This window comes from Bacillus rossius, chromosome 15 (genome assembly GCF_032445375.1).
Source record: "Bacillus rossius redtenbacheri isolate Brsri chromosome 15, Brsri_v3, whole genome shotgun sequence".
Classification (NCBI taxonomy): domain Eukaryota; kingdom Metazoa; phylum Arthropoda; class Insecta; order Phasmatodea; family Bacillidae; genus Bacillus; species Bacillus rossius.
The window spans coordinates 26,063,729-26,084,497 of record NC_086342.1 but is presented as its reverse complement, the minus strand read 5'-3'; positions in this window follow the sequence as shown (position 1 = coordinate 26,084,497).

The window sequence follows — 20,769 nt, the reverse complement described above, 5'->3', positions numbered from 1 at the left end:
AGTAATTTCGTGAATGGAACGTAAATGTGTAACACCACGGTGCTGCCATCTGCGGCGGATGGCGCGGACCAAAGTTCACAAAGCCAAAGGGAAACTTTAAAGTAGTGACTGTTTAATGGATTTTTAACAAGATGTCCCGTGTTTTAATGAAAATACCATGTCGAAGATCATATCCAAAGCCGGGTTCCAGTATTTTTTTTTTACTTCAAGTATTTTTCGCTTTTATCAGAGCCGATTCAAAAAGTATAAAATTTTCGTTTGGAATCAAACAACGTCCGACCAATACTGAATGCAACTGGGATGTCGTGAACGCAATGGTGGACCCAATGTCTGAATACCAACAACTCGGCAGCTAACTCCGGAACCCCGCCAGGAGTACTAAGCACCGGAAAGTCCCCCCCCCCCCCCACCCCTACCTACAATTATTAAGATATAAAAATTTGTTTCCGAGGAAACTATTTAACATAGATGCTTTGTTGCAAATAATTAATTAAAATCGGGCTATTCATTTAAATAAAAATGGTTTGTGAAAAGTTTGGAAGTTTTAAAACAAATTTCTTGGGAGTTTACAATTAGTGTGTGTATGTGTGTGTGTGTGTGGGATTTGTACAAAAAAAGAGGGGATTGACAATTATCTGGGCATTGGACTGCAGTAGTTTGATTCTTAATAAAATTATATTTTAAATAACTAAAAAATTCGTTTTATATGTTGTATTAAATTAAAAGTAAAAAAAAATCTTTTATATTGATTAAATTGTTCAAATGCAACAGAATGAACTACAAATTTGCATAACCTTGATTTTTAATAAGCTTAAAATAATAATCAAGCAATAAACAAAAATAATAATTTTAATAAAACAAGCTAGGGGTGCTAGTAGGTAATTATAGTATGTATGGGGACACCGGTGGGTGGTGGGGGAGCCGGGGAGCCACGGCGGCCATCTTGGTTTACGTCACTTCCGGCGACCATCTTGGATTACGTCATTTCCGGCGGCCATCTTGGATTACGTCATTTCCGGCGGCCATCTTGGATTACATCACTTCCTGCAACCATCTTGGATTTGACCTTGACCTTTGAACCCGGAGGCCATTTTGTTTTTCTAGAACTTTCCTCCATTTTGTTTTCTAGATCATTCCGCCATTTTGAGTTTCGTCCGCCATCTTGAAAATCTTTATTTATTATCCGATTTTAATGAAAAAAATTTAAAATTTAAAAAATTAAATAATCAAAATTTTAAAATAAAATTAAAAATATTATTTAATAAAATTTTAATTAAAAACCTACGCATCGAACACCCCACTCCTCTAAATTACAAATACATAATCTAGCACCCCCACCCCTCTGTTACAATGACATCGTCATCGAACACCCCACTCATTCCTGTTACAATTTTTCGTTACATCCACCATCTTGGAAAATCATAATTATAAACTTAGAAAATCAGGAAAAAAAATATATCATCGTTGTCTGCTGGAGGCAGCCATCTTATTTAGTGGAGACTACCATCTTGATTTCATCTGGTGGGTGTCGTCATCGGTTGTAGGTTTCTAAAGTATGTTAGTGTATGTAAGGTCGAGTTACAATTCTCTACCAACATTGTTATGAACCTTATAGACCAAAATCCACAGAATCCACAAGATCCACAAAATCCACAGTCACTTAGTTGTTGTAACCGACATTTTTTCTTAAAGTCTTATCACTTATAGGTTTTAACTAAAATATATGTTATCAATACTGTCGTTGTGGATGCGTTAGTTAAAGTAATGATAATTTAAAAAACATTTATTACTCCATCTTAGCTGACCAGAAATTTTTCATAGTCCTATCATACATGTAAACATACTAAATAAATTAATGTTTGTGTATTCGTGTTTAAAACTGCATGGAAGCAGATATTTAGGTGTTTGTGTATAATATCATTTCTTAGTGTTCGTGTTTGCGTTCCTGTGTTTAAAAGCTGCATGGAAGCAGATATTTTAGGTGTTTGTGTCTAATTACATGATCATTTTACGATATCAAATTAAGTATAAGTACCTTGAGGAATATAGGGCATTAATTAAAAAAAATAATAAGCGATATGTAGGTAAAATTATATTTACTGAATCAAAGAAATATATTGTACAAAACAAAACCCTCAAGGAGAGAAAAATATACTTGTCAAACGAAGCTATAAAAAAAACAGAAACTATATACAAAAACGAAAACTGTTTACAACAAAAAGACTGGAACTATACAACAGATAATTCATCTCCAACATAGCCGTGGGGAACCGTATGGATGCCATCCTCACATATTTGGCGCTTATCATCCTCCCATGTTATGGCCAGCTTATTTGTGCTCTCGCTATAGAGCACCTGCTGCCTCGAGCGTATGGCCCTAACTGCTACTCGTCGTGTGTGGTGATCGTGCAGGGCATCCAGGTAGTCACTGAATGTTATGCGGTTTTTGACCACACACCGCTGGATACCCTTGGCCTTCTTCTCAACTTTGTCACCACACTTGTATGCATACAGTTTGGCCCGCAGACCGACAAACTCACTCATCACTTTCCCCCCACACTCATCCTTAAACTTTCCGACAACCTTTTTGTTGATGGGGGAGAAGCAAGGGTGGTCGGCAGGGTAGCAGCTGGTGTCAAACTTCTCCATGAGTGTAGGATCGGCTTTGAGGTCATGGTAGAAATCATCGGTTTGTATCTCGTATACGAAACTATCGGTGTCCATGTATGCCAGATGAATGTTTTCTGCATATCTGGGTTTCATTGTGCTGTAATGGAAGTCGTACATGAGTGTTTTTGAGAGATCAAGTACTGCGAGTCCGGCATAGATTGGCTTATCGAAAATTATGGTCTCATGGTTCAGGTGGACTAGAGTCAAGTTCGGTTCATACATTGTGCGGTCCTTGAAGGATGGACGACACACCAGTTTCTTGAACCGCTTCTCGGAACATACCAACTCCATTTTGAGCCTCCGCCTCTTGTTCTCCATCAGTTTCCCGAAAGTACTGTTTACAGCGAGCTTAAAGAACTCCTTCTCGAATTCGTTGGCTGCAGCCTTGCGCTTATTGGTGTTGAGCTTAATGTATGGCTCCAACCACGCCGACTGCTCAAACTGGAGGACTCTGTGTACCTTAGTAACTATCAACCCATGTGATACTGCTTGCTGGAGGTTTCTGTAGTGTACAATGTAATGTTCCTTAATTTCTAGTGTTGTCATGAGCTTTGATTGTTTGGAGCCGGGCGGACATTGATTGATGGGGAGAAACGGAAGGTCTTTGTGACTTTCGTGGAGTTCAGTAGGGTACTCCACGTCACATTCGATAATGTACCCGATAGGAGAATTTTCTGGAATAGTCATGACATCAATAGATGTGTCTGACCATTTGAAATGTCGAATCGGAAGCGACAGCGACATCGCCCACCCGTACAAATTATTTGCATCAATGTACTGTAGATATGTGGATGGCTTGGACACATCATGTGTCTCAGGAACGTATTTGTTGTTACCCACACAATGACGTTTGATGCTTTGCGCTACACCCCCACGAATACCTGCTTCCACAAACATATACATATCGTAATCTGTCAGAAGCTCGAGTTGTACTCCTGTGGTGCGAAGCATCGCATCGAAAGCGAACCCAGGACAGGAAATGTAGTGTGACGGGTCTAGACTGTACGTCTCCAAGCAAAGACTGCGAAAATTCTCGAATACGTCCGCCAAAATCAGGACATCCGTCTTTAGGTACAAGTCAGCGTACTCCCCCAAAGTAGCACACTGAAACTTGTCCCAGACATTTTGTGCGTGAGCGTAATCCGCCTCGGAAATACCAGAATCAGTCAGAATATTAAAGAACTCATCGATAGATGGAAGACTAGTATCGTCTAGTCGAGCAAAAGAATCAACGAAGTCGTAGGGGAAGACTCCCTTGCGAGTAACCAACTCCAACTCATCAGGAGCGAAAAACTCAGCAGTACTGACAAACTTGTCTGCAGGCAAGAACTCTGCGAGCGAAGCAAGACCCCGACTCATGAAACGGAACGTATCGACAAACTGAATGCTGAACTTATCATGCAACTTCTTGGAAAAAGTTATCAACTTCTCTTCCGAATTAGGAATGATGAAGATGTCTTTAGTGTCGTACCCCAACTTCCTGATAATGAAGTTCTGGTCGTACGCCAGGTTGTGGAAGAACACAATCATCTTTTTCGGTCTGCGCCTGAGAAGGTTGCAGTCATTACATGCAGGTCCAATAAATTTGCCGGTGAAGTGATTATGATCACGAACTTTCTTTACGACCCCTCCAAACTTTCCTCCACAGTAGCAACAACACCTTGCTTGCAGAAAAGCAGTGTTTTGTGCATGTGTGAGCGGAGTCATAGGAACAGACATAGAAATTATTTTCTGCACGTCATGTCCAATCTCCACAATGCGGGATATGAATTTATCTTCTGCGTCACAACCGCGATACACTTCAGGCTGTGAAGGAAGTGAAGAAGTGAGGTGTACTGGAATCACGGAGTTATCTGCTTTCACGTAAATGCAGTAGCTGTACACTTTATGCTTTTGATACTGCAGTGTGTATGCTTCATCAGGATTCGGGTGACATGTATGGATTTTCTCCAGAATAGCTTCAAAGTCGCAATATACCACGATGGGCATTTTATCACTGTGATGGAAGTTTTTGAACTTCAAAACAGGAGGCAAACCATTTTCATCAACCTGGGGCATTTCCATCCTAACAGCAGCATGCTGTTTACAGAGCTCACTGTGTTTTTCCAAACACTGAAGACCAGTAAGCCCGCTAACCCTATTCTGATCATCATAATGCTTGAAGCATCTTTTGCAAACATGAATAGCCTCAGTGTGTGTAGTGATTTGGGACCGAACCAGAGCAGAAAAATTATTGATGTAGGCGAAATGGGACGAATTGTCATTGACCAAGAGCAGAAGATCGAAATGATGTTCTTTTTCTTCAGGAGCGACTCGTGCAGGAACAACATTCAGATTCTCGTCGATACTGTAAATGTTGATGGAGACTCCGGGGTTCTGTTTTTCAAACAGCGGTATTTGCTTGATTGGAGTAGGGGAGTCAATGTTGTTGAAGTTGAACTTCCCCTCCAAGTCATGGTAGCGCTGGTTGACACGTTCAGGATGCTCACCTTCCACGTACTTAACAAGAATTGACCACTTGAAGCACATGTGGTCTTCGAGGTTTTGCGGATTGATCACAGCGTATTTGTCTTTGATGGAAGTAGGTAATTCAATGTAGGAGCTGGCACGGAGTGGATCAAGCTTGTTTATTCGGAGTTGAAGTCGCTTAACGGCCGACAAAGTCCATCCGGACCCCTTACCCATGTAATCTTCCTCCTCCTTGCAGATCTTGGAGATGGACTCGGTAACTGCCTCCTCCACCTCATGAACTGCGTAGAGGGGAACATTCATGGTTTTGAAGGCCCTCTTGTCTTCACAGGCATCTACTGGTTTTTCGTAGTCGCACTCAAGAACGACATTAAACTTCAGCGGTCCATTCTCTTCAATCTCCTCCTCAAGTTGGCTTATTATTTTTGCCTTGATGGAGTCCAGGTACGTACAAATGTCCTTGGCAGAACTTGACGTATTTACAGCAACATAAGTCTTCAAGTTGCCCTTGAATCCCACTTCGGCGGTGATGAAGCCATGGGTATTGGCCAAACCCGCGCCGGTCACCACCTTTGTTCGGCTGGTCGATGGTTTAGGCAGTACTGCTGGCTTAACTGCTGCCATTCTCTGCTTCTTTGTTGGAGGCGGAGCAGGCCCCTTGCACACCTTAATGTGGTTGCGAAGAGTGTCAGCCCTGACGAACTCTTTAGCACAGTTCGTGCAGGAATGTGCTATGCGGTTAGGGTTAAGACCGCAAGCCGACTTCTCATGTAGTCTGGCGACATCAGCACGGGCGAAGGCCTTATAGCAGAAGCTACACCGGGTGCCTGATGTCATGGCGACAGCACCAGTACATGTTGACAGGTGCTGCTGCATCTTGTCGCTGCGTGCGACCATCTTGCCACATAGGTGGCACTGCTGGTAGTCACGATGCTGGTTCTCGGCACACTGTCGCTCGTGCCAGTAGCGGTTCTTAGCTGCCGTGAAGGTAGCAGAGCAGAAACGGCATTTCTGCGCGGTAAATGCCATCTCGACAATCGGTAGACTGGTCTCAACGTACGGAACACGCGAAGGAAGCTCGACGTACGGAGAACTATAACATAAGAATAAAGAAAACAATGTAGCTAGATGTTACATGAAAACAAACATATCCTCAAAACTCTAGCCTCAAGCTTTCTAACCTAAACTACTAGCAATGTTACTAAATAAAAAAGTTGCAAACATAACCTCAAAACTCTAGCCCTCAAGCTTTCTAACCTAACTTGATAGCAATGTAATAAATAAAAAAGTTACAAACATAACCTCAAAACTCTAGCCATCAAGCTTAATAACCTAACTTGATAGCAATGTTACTAAATAAAAAAATTGCAAACATAACCTCAAAACTCTAGCCCTCAAGCTTACTAACCTAAACTGTTAGCAATGTTACTAAATAAAAAAAAAGTTACAAACATAACCTCAAAGCTACTCCTTCATTTATGTACAATCCTAAAAATGGTAGAATATTTAAAGTACTGATAAAAGTCAAAGCTGAAAAATATTCAATGTTAACTAAAAATGATTGATTACATAACCTCAAAACTACCCTAATGCACAACCCAAAAATGCTAGAATTTTAAAGTACTGTTAAAAGTTTAAGCTAAACAATTCCTGGTTACCCACACATAAGTGTACAGAGAAAAAACTAGTTAGCTGATAACCTACGAAAAAGCTGAGAAACATTCAATGTTAACGAAACATGTAGCATACCTCAGAAAAAGATGAAGTGGAGCTGTAGAACACAAAGTAGCGTTGGCGGTAGAAATCGTGGTAGCAGCTAAACTCACACACGAACTAGCTCACTCAAACTCCAAGAACACAATGAAGCTCCGACAGCTAATCCCGGCCTTTTATAGCCGCGGACCTGCTTGTTCTTGGAAAAACCATTAGGAACATAGTATTTTTACCGAACCTACCAATAGGAATATAGTATGTGGAGGGGAAGTACCATTGTCTTCGGAAAAACCCAGCATGACTCATACGCAGGTCGTAGCAGGTCTGTGAGGGGTGGGAGGTAGAAATGTAGGTAATAACTTAACATAGGAAACCACTCTCGGGTAAAACCACTAATGACCTAGGTGATGAGAGATTAGGTCGCGAGGCACTTCATGCATCGTGACTCATCACTCAGAAATGTCGTCTCGCAGTGCCGAGGGGACCCGAACAATAGACTTGACAGTGCATGTCACAACAGATCCATTAGTCGCCCGACTTTGTGGCGCCATGAGGCGCTCAGGTAGCAGTCATGGTCTACGGCAACAGACTCGTTAAAGTGTCATTACGAAGCACTCAAGCTGAGTTCGAGGAAAATACAGCTAAATATTCATTATAGATATGTAAGGCATTAAATAAAAAATAAATCGGGTAAGTTTAATACATTTGTTAAAAGTAAGAACACATTACAAAACTACAACATTAAAAATTTAACCTACACTTATTATGACCAACATTCGTTTAAAATTTTTTAGCATTTCATTGCGAACAATCAGTTGAACATCCACAGAATGACACATTTTGCTGTTGTTCCAGGAACAAACCCTTTTCACAACCATTTAAGGAGACTTTCCTTAAGCTCTCTTTTCATTGGTCAAATAAAACATCTCCCTCTCTTCCCCTCATACAATGATGCTGCTTCACCATCACGCTAAAATTCTGTAAGACCAAACAAAATATACTTCCCTTAAACCTTATGGTAGAAATTTCATCCTAGGATGCTGTTACTGCATCTAGAAATTAAAAATTATATTATCTCATACAGGTTTTATTTACATGTTAGACTTAACCATCCTACCACACACTGGCTCACACTTACACACACATGCGTGCGCATGCGTGCACTGAGATTAAATACATACTTGCCCACATAATGTACTTTTATTTACAAAGGCAACATATTAAAACACATAATATTTAAATTTTGTGTAGATTGGATGGTACCAGGAAACCATACTGCAAAACGAGCGGACAACACTTGAGTCTTTACTATGATTGGGCTGACGGATTGCCTCTGAACGCCCTTACCTTCAACGACTTAGAATTAATACTTTTATCCATCAAAAAACAAAACAGTTTTACTAAGCAAACATACACCCCACACCCCTCAAAAAATTGTTATTACACAGGGCATTATTTACATGGCAGGAGACCGCACATACGAAGTGCGCAGCTTCAGGTTAGAAATATTGATTAAAATAACTGCTAAAGATGATAATTTGTTTATGAAAAAACTGCACATGAAATACAGACACTTGGTTATTTACACACACATACATACATACATACATACATACATACATACATACATACATACATACATACATACATACATACATACATACACCCTGCATCGCTTCATATGGAAGTACGATATTTTGAAAACCACTCAAGACTTACATCTGTTTATGAAAAGGAGCTAAAAATTAAAAATTTTCAAAGTTAATTTTAGAGATGAAACATCATGTGCAAGTCCTTGCATGCGAGAACATTTTATTACGCAATTATCTTCATTTTTCCCAAACCATAGGTCTGATGTCTGGATACCACACAAATCTCATCCTTAACATATGCACTACGAGATGACTGCGCGCCAGTCCAAGCCCCCTGCGCTTAGAGACGAAACTGCACTAGAAGCGTTAGCAAGCATTGCAATTATCTCGCTTCAGTAATGCAGATTCACCTCTGACTAGGTGGACCTCCTGAAACACTAAACATAGGACAGTGAAACACATTAAAATAATGCATTTCAAAATAATTGAATAATATAAAACACTGCATATTTCTCTAGAATCACCACGCAACTGACAGCCCTTTCAATCACAATTCTGCGAATGCTATCACAGAATGCTATATTAAGAAAGAAAGGATCATTCATTCCTTCATTATGGAACACAGTAATACATCACATGAAGAGAAACAAAAAAGGAACACACTTCGTTCTTAGACTCGTGCCGCCTCCTTGACAGAGAGAAAAGTTTTTACACATAAAATAGTATATATTTCTTTTCCAGCGATGAAGCTGTACTAATATCACCTTGACAAGCTTAGATGATCTAGGGAGAGACAAAGTAAATTAATTAACAATAAAAAAGTCGACTAAAATCATTTACAAACAATATACTTAATATTTCTTCGATTACATATTTTTCTCAATTTAATAAATTTGTGAACACAAAAATTTCCTTAAATCACTATTTATCAATTTTAAACTCTCATGTACATCAAGAAAAAATATATAGTTTCAGGCATTATTAGTTGTAATGTAAAAAATTCAAAACAGTTTCTTTGTGGGATGTGGAATGCTCACTCACGATCGAAAAAAGGAGGTGCTTCGCTGTAACACAAGGGGAGGGGGAAACCATCTTTAAAGTTGTCGTTGCTCATATATTTGGATATATAGTAATCAAGCAAGTAATAACATTTGGTGGTATAATCTCCGGCTGATTAAAGTTTATTTGCTAACATGAATTCACAAATTAAACGAATCTCTAAGTACATTTGCTTATCTTTTATAGAAAAAAAATGCACAGATTGATTTTTTTATCATGAATAACCAGGAGCACACTAAAAAAACCAACGAAATTCTCGCCAATAATAACCAACAGCACACGAACAATAGAAAAAAAACATTTTCTCAGTAATCACATACAGCATGCGGAGAAAATCACCAAAATATTGTCAAGAATATCCATTAATACATGTAGAATACCAATAAAGTCTTGACATAAAAAAGGCTGAAGTGCACGGACAAAAATCATCAAATTCTTGTCAGGTAAAAAAAGCAGAAGCACATGAAAAAAAAAACCAACAAAATTCTAACACAGTAAAGTTGAAGCACACGTAGAAATCTATCGAAATTTCATGTGAAAAAATAGGAGCACTCAGAGAAAACCATCAGGGAGAAGATGTTTAAAAACATCATAAATTATCAATTGTTTAAGAAAAAGTTCAAATTAAATCCTGCCAGATCTCTTTGCTTAAGCAACATGCGAGTTCTAGCACAAGTCAGCTTGTGAACTCTTTGCTTAAGCAACATGAGAGTTCTAGCACAAGTCAGCTTGTGAACTCTTTGCTTAAGCAACATGAGAGTTCTAGCACAAGTCAGCTTGTGAACTCTTTGCTTAAGTAACATGAGAGTTCTAGCACAAGTCAGCTTGTGAACTCTTTGCTTAAACAATTGATAATTTATGATGTTTTTAAACATCTTCTCCCTGATGGTTTTCTCTGAGTGCTCCTATTTTTTCACATGAAATTTCGATAGATTTCTACGTGTGCTTCAACTTTACTGTGTTAGAATTTTGTTGGTTTTTTTTTCATGTGCTTCTGCTTTTTTTACCTGACAAGAATTTGATGATTTTTGTCCGTGCACTTCAGCCTTTTTTATGTCAAGACTTTATTGGTATTCTACATGTATTAATGGATATTCTTGACAATATTTTGGTGATTTTCTCCGCATGCTGTATGTGATTACTGAGAAAATGTTTTTTTTCTATTGTTCGTGTGCTGTTGGTTATTATTGGCGAGAATTTCGTTGGTTTTTTTAGTGTGCTCCTGGTTATTCATGATAAAAAAATCAATCTGTGCATTTTTTTTCTATAAAAGATAAGCAAATGTACTTAGAGATTCGTTTAATTTGTGAATTCATGTTAGCAAATAAACTTTAATCAGCCGGAGATTATACCACCAAATGTTATTACTTGCTTGATTACTATATATCCAAATATATGAGCAACGACAACTTTAAAGATGGTTTCCCCCTCCCCTTGTGTTACAGCGAAGCACCTCCTTTTTTCGATCGTGAGTGAGCATTCCACATCCCACAAAGAAACTGTTTTGAATTTTTTACATTACAACTAATAATGCCTGAAACTATATATTTTTTCTTGATGTACATGAGAGTTTAAAATTGATAAATAGTGATTTAAGGAAATTTTTGTGTTCACAAATTTATTAAATTGAGAAAAATATGTAATCGAAGAAATATTAAGTATATTGTTTGTAAATGATTTTAGTCGACTTTTTTATTGTTAATTAATTTACTTTGTCTCTCCCTAGATCATCTAAGCTTGTCAAGGTGATATTAGTACAGCTTCATCGCTGGAAAAGAAATATATACTATTTTATGTGTAAAAACTTTTCTCTCTGTCAAGGAGGCGGCACGAGTCTAAGAACGAAGTGTGTTCCTTTTTTGTTTCTCTTCATGTGATGTATTACTGTGTTCCATAATGAAGGAATGAATGATCCTTTCTTTCTTAATATAGCATTCTGTGATAGCATTCGCAGAATTGTGATTGAAAGGGCTGTCAGTTGCGTGGTGATTCTAGAGAAATATGCAGTGTTTTATATTATTCAATTATTTTGAAATGCATTATTTTAATGTGTTTCACTGTCCTATGTTTAGTGTTTCAGGAGGTCCACCTAGTCAGAGGTGAATCTGCATTACTGAAGCGAGATAATTGCAATGCTTGCTAACGCTTCTAGTGCAGTTTCGTCTCTAAGCGCAGGGGGCTTGGACTGGCGCGCAGTCATCTCGTAGTGCATATGTTAAGGATGAGATTTGTGTGGTATCCAGACATCAGACCTATGGTTTGGGAAAAATGAAGATAATTGCGTAATAAAATGTTCTCGCATGCAAGGACTTGCACATGATGTTTCATCTCTAAAATTAACTTTGAAAATTTTTAATTTTTAGCTCCTTTTCATAAACAGATGTAAGTCTTGAGTGGTTTTCAAAATATCGTACTTCCATATGAAGCGATGCAGGGTGTATGTATGTATGTATGTATGTATGTATGTATGTATGTATGTATGTATGTATGTATGTATGTGTGTGTAAATAACCAAGTGTCTGTATTTCATGTGCAGTTTTTTCATAAACAAATTATCATCTTTAGCAGTTATTTTAATCAATATTTCTAACCTGAAGCTGCGCACTTCGTATGTGCGGTCTCCTGCCATGTAAATAATGCCCTGTGTAATAACAATTTTTTGAGGGGTGTGGGGTGTATGTTTGCTTAGTAAAACTGTTTTGTTTTTTGATGGATAAAAGTATTAATTCTAAGTCGTTGAAGGTAAGGGCGTTCAGAGGCAATCCGTCAGCCCAATCATAGTAAAGACTCAAGTGTTGTCCGCTCGTTTTGCAGTATGGTTTCCTGGTACCATCCAATCTACACAAAATTTAAATATTATGTGTTTTAATATGTTGCCTTTGTAAATAAAAGTACATTATGTGGGCAAGTATGTATTTAATCTCAGTGCACGCATGCGCACGCATGTGTGTGTAAGTGTGAGCCAGTGTGTGGTAGGATGGTTAAGTCTAACATGTAAATAAAACCTGTATGAGATAATATAATTTTTAATTTCTAGATGCAGTAACAGCATCCTAGGATGAAATTTCTACCATAAGGTTTAAGGGAAGTATATTTTGTTTGGTCTTACAGAATTTTAGCGTGATGGTGAAGCAGCATCATTGTATGAGGGGAAGAGAGGGAGATGTTTTATTTGACCAATGAAAAGAGAGCTTAAGGAAAGTCTCCTTAAATGGTTGTGAAAAGGGTTTGTTCCTGGAACATCAGCAAAATGTGTCATTCTGTGGATGTTCAACTGATTGTTCGCAATGAAATGCTAAAAAATTTTAAACGAATGTTGGTCATAATAAGTGTAGGTTAAATTTTTAATGTTGTAGTTTTGTAATGTGTTCTTACTTTTAACAAATGTATTAAACTTACCCGATTTATTTTTTATTTATTTCCTTACATATCTATAATGAATATTCAGCTGTATTTTCCTCGAACTCAGCTTGAGTGCTTCGTAATGACACTTTAACGAGTCTGTTGCCGTAGACCATGACTGCTACCTGAGCACCTCATGGCGCCACAAAGTCGGGCGACTAATGGATCTGTTGTGACATGCACTGTCAAGTCTATTGTTCGGGTCCCCTCGGCACTGCGAGACGACATTTCTGAGTGATGAGTCACGATGCATGAAGTGCCTCGCGACCTAATCTCTCATCACCTAGGTCATTAGTGGTTTTACCCGAGAGTGGTTTCCTATGTTAAGTTATTACCTACATTTCTACCTCCCACCCCTCACAGACCTGCTACGACCTGCGCATGAGTCATGCTGGGTTTTTCCGAAGACAATGGTACTTCCCCTCCACATACTATATTCCTATTGGTAGGTTCGGTAAAAATACTATGTTCCTAATGGTTTTTCCAAGAACAAGCAGGTCCGCGGCTATAAAAGGCCGGGATAAGCTGTCGGAGCTTCATTGTGTTCTTGGAGTTTGAGTGAGCTAGTTCGTGTGTGAGTTTAGCTGCTACCACGATTTCTACCGCCAACGCTACTTTGTGTTCTACAGCTCCACTTCATCTTTTTCTGAGGTATGCTACATGTTTCGTAGGTTATCAGCTAACTAGTTTTTTCTCTGTACACTTATGTGTGGGTAACCAGGAATTGTTTAGCTTAAACTTTTAACAGTACTTTAAAATTCTAGCATTTTTGGGTTGTGCATTAGAGTAGTTTTGAGGTTATGTAATCAATCATTTTTAGTTAACATTGAATATTTTTCAGCTTTGACTTTTATCAGTACTTTAAATATTCTACCATTTTTAGGATTGTACATGAATGAAGGAGTAGCTTTGAGGTTATGTTTGTAACTTTTTTTTATTTAGTAACATTGCTAACAGTTTAGGTTAGTAAGCTTGAGGGCTAGAGTTTTGAGGTTATGTTTGCAACTTTTTTTATTTAGTAACATTGCTATCAAGTTAGGTTATTAAGCTTGATGGCTAGAGTTTTGAGGTTATGTTTGTAACTTTTTTATTTATTACATTGCTATCAAGTTAGGTTAGAAAGCTTGAGGGCTAGAGTTTTGAGGTTATGTTTGCAACTTTTTTATTTAGTAACATTGCTAGTAGTTTAGGTTAGAAAGCTTGAGGCTAGAGTTTTGAGGATATGTTTGTTTTCATGTAACATCTAGCTACATTGTTTTCTTTATTCTTATGTTATAGTTCTCCGTACGTCGAGCTTCCTTCGCGTGTTCCGTACGTTGAGACCAGTCTACCGATTGTCGAGATGGCATTTACCGCGCAGAAATGCCGTTTCTGCTCTGCTACCTTCACGGCAGCTAAGAACCGCTACCGGCACGAGCGACAGTGTGCCGAGAACCAGCATCGTGACTACCAGCAGTGCCACCTATGTGGCAAGATGGTCGCACGCAGCGACAAGATGCAGCAGCACCTGTCAACATGTACTGGTGCTGTCGCCATGACATCAGGCACCCGGTGTAGCTTCTGCTATAAGGCCTTCGCCCGTGCTGATGTCGCCAGACTACATGAGAAGTCGGCTTGCGGTCTTAACCCTAACCGCATAGCACATTCCTGCACGAACTGTGCTAAAGAGTTCGTCAGGGCTGACACTCTTCGCAACCACATTAAGGTGTGCAAGGGGCCTGCTCCGCCTCCAACAAAGAAGCAGAGAATGGCAGCAGTTAAGCCAGCAGTACTGCCTAAACCATCGACCAGCCGAACAAAGGTGGTGACCGGCGCGGGTTTGGCCAATACCCATGGCTTCATCACCGCCGAAGTGGGATTCAAGGGCAACTTGAAGACTTATGTTGCTGTAAATACGTCAAGTTCTGCCAAGGACATTTGTACGTACCTGGACTCCATCAAGGCAAAAATAATAAGCCAACTTGAGGAGGAGATTGAAGAGAATGGACCGCTGAAGTTTAATGTCGTTCTTGAGTGCGACTACGAAAAACCAGTAGATGCCTGTGAAGACAAGAGGGCCTTCAAAACCATGAATGTTCCCCTCTACGCAGTTCATGAGGTGGAGGAGGCAGTTACCGAGTCCATCTCCAAGATCTGCAAGGAGGAGGAAGATTACATGGGTAAGGGGTCCGGATGGACTTTGTCGGCCGTTAAGCGACTTCAACTCCGAATAAACAAGCTTGATCCACTCCGTGCCAGCTCCTACATTGAATTACCTACTTCCATCAAAGACAAATACGCTGTGATCAATCCGCAAAACCTCGAAGACCACATGTGCTTCAAGTGGTCAATTCTTGTTAAGTACGTGGAAGGTGAGCATCCTGAACGTGTCAACCAGCGCTACCATGACTTGGAGGGGAAGTTCAACTTCAACAACATTGACTCCCCTACTCCAATCAAGCAAATACCGCTGTTTGAAAAACAGAACCCCGGAGTCTCCATCAACATTTACAGTATCGACGAGAATCTGAATGTTGTTCCTGCACGAGTCGCTCCTGAAGAAAAAGAACATCATTTCGATCTTCTGCTCTTGGTCAATGACAATTCGTCCCATTTCGCCTACATCAATAATTTTTCTGCTCTGGTTCGGTCCCAAATCACTACACACACTGAGGCTATTCATGTTTGCAAAAGATGCTTCAAGCATTATGATGATCAGAATAGGGTTAGCGGGCTTACTGGTCTTCAGTGTTTGGAAAAACACAGTGAGCTCTGTAAACAGCATGCTGCTGTTAGGATGGAAATGCCCCAGGTTGATGAAAATGGTTTGCCTCCTGTTTTGAAGTTCAAAAACTTCCATCACAGTGATAAAATGCCCATCGTGGTATATTGCGACTTTGAAGCTATTCTGGAGAAAATCCATACATGTCACCCGAATCCTGATGAAGCATACACACTGCAGTATCAAAAGCATAAAGTGTACAGCTACTGCATTTACGTGAAAGCAGATAACTCCGTGATTCCAGTACACCTCACTTCTTCACTTCCTTCACAGCCTGAAGTGTATCGCGGTTGTGACGCAGAAGATAAATTCATATCCCGCATTGTGGAGATTGGACATGACGTGCAGAAAATAATTTCTATGTCTGTTCCTATGACTCCGCTCACACATGCACAAAACACTGCTTTTCTGCAAGCAAGGTGTTGTTGCTACTGTGGAGGAAAGTTTGGAGGGGTCGTAAAGAAAGTTCGTGATCATAATCACTTCACCGGCAAATTTATTGGACCTGCATGTAATGACTGCAACCTTCTCAGGCGCAGACCGAAAAAGATGATTGTGTTCTTCCACAACCTGGCGTACGACCAGAACTTCATTATCAGGAAGTTGGGGTACGACACTAAAGACATCTTCATCATTCCTAATTCGGAAGAGAAGTTGATAACTTTTTCCAAGAAGTTGCATGATAAGTTCAGCATTCAGTTTGTCGATACGTTCCGTTTCATGAGTCGGGGTCTTGCTTCGCTCGCAGAGTTCTTGCCTGCAGACAAGTTTGTCAGTACTGCTGAGTTTTTCGCTCCTGATGAGTTGGAGTTGGTTACTCGCAAGGGAGTCTTCCCCTACGACTTCGTTGATTCTTTTGCTCGACTAGACGATACTAGTCTTCCATCTATCGATGAGTTCTTTAATATTCTGACTGATTCTGGTATTTCCGAGGCGGATTACGCTCACGCACAAAATGTCTGGGACAAGTTTCAGTGTGCTACTTTGGGGGAGTACGCTGACTTGCACCTAAAGACGGATGTCCTGATTTTGGCGGACGTATTCGAGAATTTTCGCAGTCTTTGCTTGGAGACGTACAGTCTAGACCCGTCACACTACATTTCCTGTCCTGGGTTCGCTTTCGATGCGATGCTTCGCACCACAGGAGTACAACTCGAGCTTCTGACAGATTACGATATGTATATGTTTGTGGAAGCAGGTATTCGTGGGGGTGTAGCGCAAAGCATCAAACGTCATTGTGTGGGTAACAACAAATACGTTCCTGAGACACATGATGTGTCCAAGCCATCCACATATCTACAGTACATTGATGCAAATAATTTGTACGGGTGGGCGATGTCGCTGTCGCTTCCGATTCGACATTTCAAATGGTCAGACACATCTATTGATGTCATGACTATTCCAGAAAATTCTCCTATCGGGTACATTATCGAATGTGACGTGGAGTACCCTACTGAACTCCACGAAAGTCACAAAGACCTTCCGTTTCTCCCCATCAATCAATGTCCGCCCGGCTCCAAACAATCAAAGCTCATGACAACACTAGAAATTAAGGAACATTACATTGTACACTACAGAAACCTCCAGCAAGCAGTATCACATGGGTTGATAGTTACTAAGGTACACAGAGTCCTCCAGTTTGAGCAGTCGGCGTGGTTGGAGCCATACATTAAGCTCAACACCAATAAGCGCAAGGCTGCAGCCAACGAATTCGAGAAGGAGTTCTTTAAGCTCGCTGTAAACAGTACTTTCGGGAAACTGATGGAGAACAAGAGGCGGAGGCTCAAAATGGAGTTGGTATGTTCCGAGAAGCGGTTCAAGAAACTGGTGTGTCGTCCATCCTTCAAGGACCGCACAATGTATGAACCGAACTTGACTCTAGTCCACCTGAACCATGAGACCATAATTTTCGATAAGCCAATCTATGCCGGACTCGCAGTACTTGATCTCTCAAAAACACTCATGTACGACTTCCATTACAGCACAATGAAACCCAGATATGCAGAAAACATTCATCTGGCATACATGGACACCGATAGTTTCGTATACGAGATACAAACCGATGATTTCTACCATGACCTCAAAGCCGATCCTACACTCATGGAGAAGTTTGACACCAGCTGCTACCCTTCCGACCACCCTTGCTTCTCCCCCATCAACAAAAAGGTTGTCGGAAAGTTTAAGGATGAGTGTGGGGGGAAAGTGATGAGTGAGTTTGTCGGTCTGCGGGCCAAACTGTATGCATACAAGTGTGGTGACAAAGTTGAGAAGAAGGCCAAGGGTATCCAGCGGTGTGTGGTCAAAAACCGCATAACATTCAGTGACTACCTGGATGCCCTGCACGATCACCACACACGACGAGTAGCAGTTAGGGCCATACGCTCGAGGCAGCAGGTGCTCTATAGCGAGAGCACAAATAAGCTGGCCATAACATGGGAGGATGATAAGCGCCAAATATGTGAGGATGGCATCCATACGGTTCCCCACGGCTATGTTGGAGATGAATTATCTGTTGTATAGTTCCAGTCTTTTTGTTGTAAACAGTTTTCGTTTTTGTATATAGTTTCTGTTTTTTTTATAGCTTCGTTTGACAAGTATATTTTTCTCTCCTTGAGGGTTTTGTTTTGTACAATATATTTCTTTGATTCAGTAAATATAATTTTACCTACATATCGCTTATTATTTTTTTTAATTAATGCCCTATATTCCTCAAGGTACTTATACTTAATTTGATATCGTAAAATGATCATGTAATTAGACACAAACACCTAAAATATCTGCTTCCATGCAGCTTTTAAACACAGGAACGCAAACACGAACACTAAGAAATGATATTATACACAAACACCTAAATATCTGCTTCCATGCAGTTTTAAACACGAATACACAAACATTAATTTATTTAGTATGTTTACATGTATGATAGGACTATGAAAAATTTCTGGTCAGCTAAGATGGAGTAATAAATGTTTTTTAAATTATCATTACTTTAACTAACACATCCACAACGACAGTATTGATAACATATATTTTAGTTAAAACCTATAAGTGATAAGACTTTAAGAAAAAATGTCGGTTACAACAACTAAGTGACTGTGGATTTTGTGGATCTTGTGGATTCTGTGGATTTTGGTCTATAAGGTTCATAACAATGTTGGTAGAGAATTGTAACTCGACCTTACATACACTAACATACTTTAGAAACCTACAACCGATGACGACACCCACCAGATGAAATCAAGATGGTAGTCTCCACTAAATAAGATGGCTGCCTCCAGCAGACAACGATGATATATTTTTTTTCCTGATTTTCTAAGTTTATAATTATGATTTTCCAAGATGGTGGATGTAACGAAAAATTGTAACAGGAATGAGTGGGGTGTTCGATGACGATGTCATTGTAACAGAGGGGTGGGGGTGCTAGATTATGTATTTGTAATTTAGAGGAGTGGGGTGTTCGATGCGTAGGTTTTTAATTAAAATTTTATTAAATAATATTTTTAATTTTATTTTAAAATTTTGATTATTTAATTTTTTAAATTTTAAATTTTTTTCATTAAAATCGGATAATAAATAAAGATTTTCAAGATGGCGGACGAAACTCAAAATGGCGGAATGATCTAGAAAACAAAATGGAGGAAAGTTCTAGAAAAACAAAATGGCCTCCGGGTTCAAAGGTCAAGGTCAAATCCAAGATGGTTGCAGGAAGTGATGTAATCCAAGATGGCCGCCGGAAATGACGTAATCCAAGATGGCCGCCGGAAATGACGTAATCCAAGATGGTCGCCGGAAGTGACGTAAACCAAGATGGCCGCCGTGGCTCCCCGGCTCCCCCACCACCCACCGGTGTCCCCATACATACTATAATTACCTACTGGTGCTCATTTCTTTCATTTTCAAAGTGAATCTGTCATAAAGAATAGCTATTTAAGGTAGAAAATTTGAGAAATCTGATATGAAAGTTGCGTTGCTCTCTGCTTTCATTTTTTTAATTACTCTATCCTAACGAATAGTAATTAGTGTTAGAAAATTCAAGACAACTGATATCAAGCACCCCACGCTTTTTTTCCATTAAAATTAATTGGTATGTTTATTACTTGATTCTCATATTAAGCTTATTTAAATAAATACGTTACACAGAATTGTAGTTAATTCTTTCGCTTTTGGACAAATTCCTTAATATTTAAAGATTTATTTTAAAAAAATTTAATTCGAATTTCATTATATTTTTATAAATTCCTCGAAATTCATCACAGGATCATTTTGTGTCATCAGAAGCTGAGACATAACTATAAATTACGAAGAGAATGATGATACTCATAGACTAATAATTCTTCTATGGAAAACAGTATTAAACTATGATAGTACTGAAAGTCGAATTTACATAAATTTTGTAATATGTGTCTCCGAAAAGAGTAACCCGGTTAGTAACATTTTTGAGGAAAAGAACATTTCGTCGGAAAGGCAGAGGACCCATGCCCCTGTGAGTAAGGGGAAGGGAAGGGGAGGGTCTACCCACCGACGTCCCACTTCGTGAACTGAGGGTTTCCCGCGCCGTGATGCGGGGGGCGGGGCCTGTGGAGGAGAAGAGACTCCTTCGACCCACGTCAGTCTCCGCGCGCACCTGAGCCGAGTGGAGCCAGCACTGCTGCCCGCTCAGGCATCGCCACGGTGCCTGCCGCCGCAGCTGGGATACCCGCCGATAGCCCGCTAACAGGTCCCCAGGCAGGCATTCCTGCCGGTCCGAGAAAAAGCCGACGGCCACACAGAGAGCTACGATGAGTTCGCCGCACCAGGTGGCCAGACAGAAAAGTCTAGTTCGCGATGTTCGCTGCACCAGGTGGCCAGACTGATCAGTCTAGTTCGCAATGTTCGCCGCACCAGGTGGCCAGACAGGATGGTCTAGTTCGCGATGTTCGCTGCGCCAGGTGGCCAGAGTGATCAGTCTAGTTCGCAATGTTCGCCGCACCAGGTGGCCAGACAGGATGGTCTAGTTCGCGATGTTCGCTGCGCCAGGTGGCCAGAGTGATCAGTCTAGTTCGCAATGTTCGCCGCACCAGGTGGCCAGACAGGATGGTCTAGTTCGCGATGTTCGCTGCGCCA